The sequence below is a fragment of the Biomphalaria glabrata genome, chromosome 13 (assembly GCF_947242115.1).
Source record: "Biomphalaria glabrata chromosome 13, xgBioGlab47.1, whole genome shotgun sequence".
NCBI classification, from domain to species: Eukaryota; Metazoa; Mollusca; class Gastropoda; family Planorbidae; genus Biomphalaria; species Biomphalaria glabrata.
In genome coordinates, this window is record NC_074723.1 from 35,311,219 (window position 1) to 35,319,977 (window position 8,759).

Sequence of the window (8,759 nt, forward strand, 5' to 3'; positions counted from 1 at the left end):
TACCGTCAGTTAGCTGATACACCAACGTGACTTTTTTTTTTTTTTTTTGTAAGTTCATTAGTGGAAATTAATTATTAAATGTTGAATCCCTGATTCCCGTATTCATTGTATAGAAAAAAAATATCGAAGTGCTATCGATTCAAAACACATTGAGTGACATTGTAGATATCTAGTCTAGATCTAGATCTGGATTCTAGATCTAGAATCTAGATAACTTGTTATACAGGAATAGATCTAGCTAGAGTCTTGCTAGTCATTACATTATGTCATGATTCTCTACATTACTCTACAATCTAGATCCAATTTAGTTGTACTGTTGTAGTATGATTTAGATGACTAGATCTAGATCTAAATCGATAACATCTACTACCATCTAGTCTAGATCTAGACTAGATTCTTAGTATAGAATAGATCAAGGATGGAGGTAGGCCTACGAAAGTTTGGACAACTTTGGAGTAGACCTAGATCTACGTTTGTAGCGGATCCACGACATCAGTAACAAAAAAAGCCCAGATCTAGAGTAGATTACATTCATTCTAGTCTAGATATAATCTCTATTGTCGTATTGATCTAGATGTAGATTGTAGATCTAATCATGACATCTAGATCTAATATTATATATATATATATATATATATATGACAAAATAATGTATCGCATTACGCATTCTGGTGCCAAAATACGCATTTTGACCATCAGCGTTACGCATTTGGACTTTTTTTGGTAGGCAGGTCTGATGTAGGCCTATGTAGCCTGAAAACTATTAATTGTAAATAGTATAGTTTAAAATGAATATTTTATTAAATGTTTTGTAATCTTTTTGGTATTACTTACAGATTACCGCGAATTAATATTATAGACAAAACGTTTCCCCTTTTCCGTTAGTTTTTGAATGGAGATTTCTCCCCCCCCCCCTCCCCCCACGCCTTTTAGAGTAATTTATTTATTTTGGACATTACATGAATCCGAACAACTCGCTGTTTTTTGTGGTCATTACATCTTTATTTTGATATTTGATATGAAACTAGCGCGCTGTATAATGTGCGTGTCCATTTCCCAATAATTCTGATCCCATTTTATTCCATTTAGCTGTCTTTTTATGTAAGAAAACAGGATTTCAAATTTGGGGATCTTAGAATTTAGTTAATATTAATATAGAATTAAAATCTGAGTTTATTGACGCCAAAATATAGAGACTGATTGGAATAAACTTTGGTGTTTCGAATCAAAGTGTGAACAAATTTGTTTGGAATAGAAGAAAACACATGGCCTCTTTTACCTTAAATATAATAACAAATATAGGTTATGTCCTTATTCTTCTTAAACTAAAGAAGATTTTGGTTCTACAAGAAAAGGGAAGCAATTGTTATAGATGAACTATCCATTTCACCGATTCTGCATCTGTGACCTAATACAAAACCAAATTTCAAGCCACAAATTGAATTTCTTGCATAAACCCTATCATATGTTTGCACACAAAAAGTGTATGATTCTTTTAATTAGCCCAGTTATAAGTATATAGTGTTGGACTTAAAAACATTAGAACAAGAGGAATTCGTACTGATCAGTCAGCTGGTAAACGCACCAACAAAAATAATTCGGATTGTGTTTTAGGATTTTTTTCTTGGCTCCCAGGCTTCCATGGAAACTGGAGACGGCTGCCTTCGGAAGAATCCCTGTATCTTCGTTTGGCGTGTGAGGACATGTATCTACAGCCGGAAAATAGGACAACCAAATGAACTATTAACAATTTCTGGGGTTAAAGTAGCACTTTTTGAAATGTATAGGCCTGCTATTTTCGAGAGATGAGTCTGCATCATTTGCTACTGAAAACGTTTTGAGGACATTTCAGAACGTCCCCGCTAACGTGATTCTGCATACCTGGTGTCATGTGACTGTTGTAAATCGTTACGTTCCAGGACATTTGTGGTAGGACCAATAACACGCAAATTATTTTTAAAATTCTTTTTTTTTTTAAAGGGGGGGGGAGAACTCCGTCCTTAAAACTATATCTACCAATAATGTACTAGTTATTTCCCTTATTCTATATCAAACAAAATAATTAATTCCCAACAATTAATTGGATATTGTCGTTTATTGATTCATGTTTTGTTAGGTACAATAAATAATTGTTTAAAGTATCAACTTGACAGGGCCAGGCATTTCTATGCAATCCGGCCACCATATTACGTGCCATTTGAGGGGTTGAGGGGTATCGAATTATACATATCCTTAAACTCATTATGTTAAGTTTGATATTGTGACGAAAACTGGGTTTATGTATCATAATGCATTTCTAATAGTAGGTAGCCTGCATGGTTTTAAAAAAAAAAAAAAAGTAAAGTTCCCCTTTCAGACCTTGAGATCTATGGGGCAGATGATGCAAATGTCATCTGTTTCTGTGGCCCACGGTTAACGAGGGTGCCAAATGACCAGCATAATGACCAACCGCCTTTACTTTTCCCCAACTAATGTCGTTAAAAATCCCAGTCTTCACCAGGATTCGAACACGGGACCTCGGTTAGCCACATCACCTGCTTGGTTTGCTATATGAATAATTTCTTTCATGATTTTTAAAACTATTTGATACTAAATAACACTTGAAATGAGATTTTTTTTATAACGTGAAAAAATAAATACTTCTATCATATAGGCCTACATATTCACATACAAGGCTCGTTAAGATCCCCCATCAATGAGCTATTCGAGTGTGTTCAAATAGATTACTCGCAGAATGTCCACTGAGTGTGAGAGAGACACTACAGCCATCACCATGAAACTTTCTGTCTCTTCATGATGCTTTTCAGCCTATTTTTTTTTTAAATATTTAATATATATTTAATATTCAGTGACCTGGTTCGTTCGTACGAAAGATACACCCCTGTCAATAAACTTTACATCTTTAAAATTCTATATTTATCGCATCATCTGTTGCGTGTTCTCATCGGATTCAGTTTCACTCCTAACTCCTATCCATGTTCTGGGGCATATGGAACTAAATGGACAAATCCAACTCTTCATCCTCAATTCTTTTGTCTGGCCCCCTCACAAAGTCGTCTGCTGCTTTTTCACTAACCTGTATATCCTGTTCGAGTGTCTACATCTTAGAGTTGGCAACACACACAATTTTAGGCTATCTGAGCCCAGAGCATCACGTTCATTTGTTTAAAGGTAATTTAACTCTTTCTCTCCTAACTGACGATATCAGCGTTGATTCCACCAGAATGTGGTAAATAATTACGGAGAGAAAGAGTTAATATCTTTCTGAACAACAAATAGTGTCAAGATTGCTTCATATTTTAGCAAAGTCTCTTTGTACTTCGGCTTAACTCTTTATCTCCGTAATTATTTTTCCACGTTCTGACAGAATTGTTCTTTTTTTGTTGTTGAATATCTTGTGTATGCCCCCATGAAGGATGAAGCCTACTAGAAGCACTGTATACGGATGTAGGCTATTACATTATTTCGAAAAATGCGTTAAATTAGCAGCCCTAATACACTGTATTTCACGACGCTTTGAGTGCTCCTTTTATATAAGAATATTATTAAATCTTTTTTACAAATTAATACGTCTTAGTGACACCGTTGTGGCCCTTTCACTGGCCCTACCGGCCCAAATGGACACCGCCCACCGGGCATTCGCCGAATGCCTATATAGCCAGTCCGAACCTGTAGGTTCTCAGGTATTGTCTGGTCAAAGAAATTGAAATGAATCTGCCCATATGGGTCCCGGTTTGGGGGGGGGGGGGGGGGAGGGGAGACGGCGGTCCCCAACTTGAGAAACACTACAAAAATGCAATTTAATAATTTTCCCTTGCTTCAACACTAGGCTACTTTTAAATCCATATATGAGTATTAATTTAAAAAAAAAAACGCATTGTTCCCAACGTGAAAAAAAAAATTAATTTATTCAATGAAGTCGCGAGACGCCAGTACGAGGTCAGACGAAAGGTGAAAAATGTACACAAAATAGTTTCTTCGCTAAAAGCCAGTTTATTCGAAATGATAATATTACACACACAAAGACTCGACAAAACTGTCCGGACAATCGGCTAATAGTTTTGGTCTCTCGGCAGAAAGGATATTTCTCGTGTTATGTAATGTGTTCTTGATCGTCTGAGCCAAAAAAGATTTACACGACTTAATGATGTTAATTTTAGTTTTTATTTGTAGGCTACTGGACATTGAAAATTTATTGTAAAAAAAAAAGGGAAATGGTGGTGACCGAACGTCGTGCTAGGTTCACGGGGCATAGGCCTATTCGTAGGCAAGACGTAGGAAGCCGAAAAAAGGAAGACGAAATCAAGGTGGTCGATTTAGGCCTCAAAACATGGCGTCGCACCTTCTTAGAGACTTGGAGGAGGGAGGGGAAACTTGTCTGTTTACTAGAGACCGCAGAGAGAAAGATGTACAACTAAGTTTTGAGGCTTTTAACTGCGCCGCATCTGGAAGTCTAGTATAGCTAATCCTCTTTTTTGAAGTAACGTCTGTATTATATAAGATAGCTTGTGGAAAGACTTGAATGGAAACGCAACGACGAATATGTTTGTTGACGAGGGAGAAGTTATGACCTGCTTTTAGATGCTGCATGAATTTTAAAACTACACATGTGTAAAGCTGCTAGTATAGTTAGGACACTACTTTCTAAAGGTCCAGGAGAGAGTTATAAAGCATATTTTGAAAGGCTTGCCTGGCCGTGCAGTATGCGCGCTGGACTGTGGTTCGGTAGTCTCGATGGTCCCGGGTTCAACCCTGCTCGCTGCCATACATTCGTCCTGTGGGAGGTTTGGACTAGGAAATAGATTCTCTTCAACTCTAAAGGAACATCCGCAATATGTAGAACTGTCGTTGACCTGTGAGAGTGATCAACGAAGTGGACATACCTGTGTTGAACACTTTGGCAGAAAAGTTTGTAGGCCTACTACTTGACTTTTGATCTAGCGACCAGAAGGAAACGATGTGTATTTATTTGATCTGGTCACAAGTTTGCTGTGAATAGAGACTTTTTATTTTGTTTTCTTATCGTCTGACGCAACTTTATGTCACATGTCACCCTTGAGTCACTCCTGGGTTTATGTGGTGCACACTGAGTGTGAGAGAAACACTACAACTCATGGCAGATTACAAAGCATTGTCAACAGTTTGTTTCCCAAAACTCCAGAATCGTAACCCCCACGATAGGCCTATTTGATTTTCTTTATGTGGGAAGACATTTTTTGGAAACCTGAGCAATTGAGACTGCATTCCTGGAACATGCCTACAACACCAACAGAAAGATGACGATTTACACTTGACCAAGTCAACATCAGTGCTACCATCAGAGAATACAGAGATAGTGAAGAAACAAATTGAAGTCTAACTGTACAAGTCTGCTGGTGAGACGTCTTTCCAACCCTACATCCTCAAGACATTTGGCGCCATTCACGGCGTCTTTGCAACCCTACATTCCTAGGATGTTTGGCTTCATTCCTAGTGTTTTGCCAACCCCATATCCTCAGGACATTAAACTCCAACTAACTCCCTACAATAACGTGTCTTTTCAATCTGGTATTCCTTAAAGCTGTCTCCCCTACCTAAGACCGCTAACAACAAAGCCACTTATCCTGCATCCTTCACACTGCATAGCTAACCTGTTCTCACTGTCAACACAAAAACACACGACTGTGTTTATGTCGTAATAAGTTTTCTCAGGCAGTGATGCCCAAAATACGGCCAGCAGGCCAGATCCGGCCCGCGAAGTGGTTCCATCCGGCCCGGCGAAACGACGGCACAAAGTGTAGAAAATCCCCTCTTCAAAAAGGTAGATAAAGTTATTTTTACCTACGTTACCCTAACTTTTTCTCTGATGGATTGGTACCATGATCTTTAACATTGTGTTTATGAAATGGGACTAGATGTATAATCTAACAGGAAAAGTGAACGGATCTTTACTTTGTTGTGGGGCATGATAATAAGCCAATGTATTTAATATGTAAAGAAAGTATGGCTGTTTAAAAAAAAAATAAAAAAAATATGGAAGCATTCTTGATTTGAGCCTCGAATAAAATATTGTTAAACTACGCCTAGAGATTGAAGGATTGAATAGTTGCCAAAAGAGATAAGAAAATGAGTCGGTGGTTAAGCTAGATAGAATGTCGCTCACATTGTAAGTAGAGAATTGAAGCCATTGTTCCGAAGGGTAGAAAAGAAGACACACTTCAAACATCTCACTAATTAATGTAAGTGCTAGATCCACGGGATAGTTTCAGTTCCGTTTCATTACGTTTTTGTACCTTTTCGGTCATGTGGCCCGCGACACGAGTGTCGGAAATTAAAAAGGCCCGCAGGTCGAATTAGGCTGGGCATCACTGGTCTAAGGTAATATCAACAAAAGAGATGACCTTTTCACCTTACAACTTCTTTTGTGGGCCAAATTCTTAAGGCACAGCAACAGGTGGGATTTCAGGACCATAGGACCCTTGTGATGACAATCAGTACCACATAGCATATACCCACATGCAGTTTTGCAGTTCTAATTGTCAAGGAATAACTACATGCTGCCTAGAAAGCTTATAAACAAAGGGAAATCATTACCTTCTCATAAAACAAATAACTGGTGGACATCAAGTGAATCATTGATTAATAGATTTAATTAATCAAACTCTTTAACAATCCCTTTACTTTGGTAAACAGCCAAGCGGTGATGATGGTGCTGACCAAATAATTTTTATCTATTAATGGTATAATTTTTTAAATTTTATCTATTAATAGTATATGTGGCTGAAAGGTATTCTTTTTCTTTCTTATGACTAATGCGTCAACTGTTAGTTCACAAGTTCTTTTTAATATCTTTTTTTTTTTTGTTTTAAACTTGGTTTCATACTATAGTTTTAAAGATGATGAATTCAATTTTTCTCTTATTTCTTAAAAGGACCTTCTTCTTCTTCTAGCCAGCTTTATTGCTGCTGAGCTGTGAGCTCTTTTGCAGACTGTGCCTGTGTTTCCCGATGCCCATTAGTTGAGCCACTCCTCTTTGTGATTGTTGACTAACATTGACCTTAGGGTGAGGTAGCTTACAGGTCTGTCTGGTTGTTCTATAGATGAACCTGCCTTTGATAGCTTATCTGCCTTTTCATTTCCCATGATGCCAATGTGTCCAGGGATCCACTGTTGTGTGATATTGATATTAAAATTTGATATCATCTGATGGATTATCACAATTAGTTTTGTCCACTCTCTTGGGCTGTTTGAGGTGCTGCTGTTAAGTGCTTGCAGAGTAGATTGGGAGTCTGTAAAGACAACAATATCTGATGGTGGTTGCACTCCTTCATATAATTTGTTCTCCACTGTCTGTAGTGCTATGGTAATTGCCTCAATTTCGGCTTGGAAGTTTGAGCAGTAATCGCCACAGGGTGCGCTTATCTCAAAGTGTTTATTTTTAGGTCAATTGTTTCAAGCATGCCTACTTTGAGCTCCAGTGGATTTGATTCTTTTGTTAAGGTGTTATTTAGTAAATGTGTTTTGATGGTTGGTTGTTTGTAGTTTAGTCCGGGCGTAATGTTTGAAAATCTGGTAATTTTTTCTCTGTTATTGGGTAGGTGGTGTTTTAGGGCTAGTTCGTCAGTAAGTTGGATCAGAGTCCTTTGCTTTTTTTTTTGGTTGTTTTTCCTATTTTTCTGTGTTAGTAATTTATAAGGATGATCGTCCTCTAACCTTCTGTATCTCTCAATAGCTTCTAATGCTGCTCTGTTGGGTTAACTTAAGAGGTTCAATATTGGAGTCTATTTCACAGGCTGCTGTGGGAGTAGTTCTCATACCTCCACTAATTAGCCACAAGGCTTGGTTTTGGATTGTATCTAATGATGATTGATAGGTTTTGTTGGCAGCTACTTGTATGGAGAGACAGTTATCCATTACAGATCTGACGTATCCAGTGTATAACTGTCTTAAGGTTTTCTTTTCAGCTCCCCAGGATGTTCCTGCTAGGTGTTTTATTATGTTTAATCTTTGTGATGCCTTTTCTTTTAAATCTGTCAAAAACGTGAATTAGAGACAGGCGTTGGTCTAGTTTTACACCAAGATATGTTGGATTTTCTTCTTTATTTATTGGCTGAAGAGTCTATTTTTAGGATGTAGTTTCTTTTTGCTGTTTTGTTGCTGTGGCTAAAGATTGAATAAACTGACTTTTCTTTGTTTATTTCCATTTTCCATAATTTTGAATACGTGGAGATAGTTGTGAGGGCTCTATTTAGTTTGGATCTAGTCAGTACTGGATATTTCTCTGTAGTCCAAATTAAAAGGTCGTCTGCATAAAGTGCCTTATTGACCGAAATGAGGTCCGGGAGGTCATTCATGAAGATTAGAGAGAGTGTGCAGCTAAGGGCTGAACCTTGTGGTAGTCATTCTTCCAACCTTTTTTTACTAGAGATGGCACCTTGAAATCGAGTTTGGATGGTTCTGTTTTTTAAGAATGCCCTGATCCAGCTGTACACTTTTCCATTGAATGCCCATTTTTGTCATCTTCAAAAATATACCTTTTCTCCACACTCTATCATAGGCTTGCTGCAAATCTATAAATACTGCTGCAGTGTGCTTGTTTTCATGAAACCCTTCTACTGTGTCCTGGATAAAACGAAAGAGGTGGTCTTCTGTTCTACTTGATTTCCTGAAGCCAGCTTGTGCATTATGGAGTGAGCAAGTACTTTCTAGCCACCAATAAAGTCGGTTATTGATCATTTTTTCTGCCATTTTGCCAATGTTGGATGTTAGAGATATTGGTC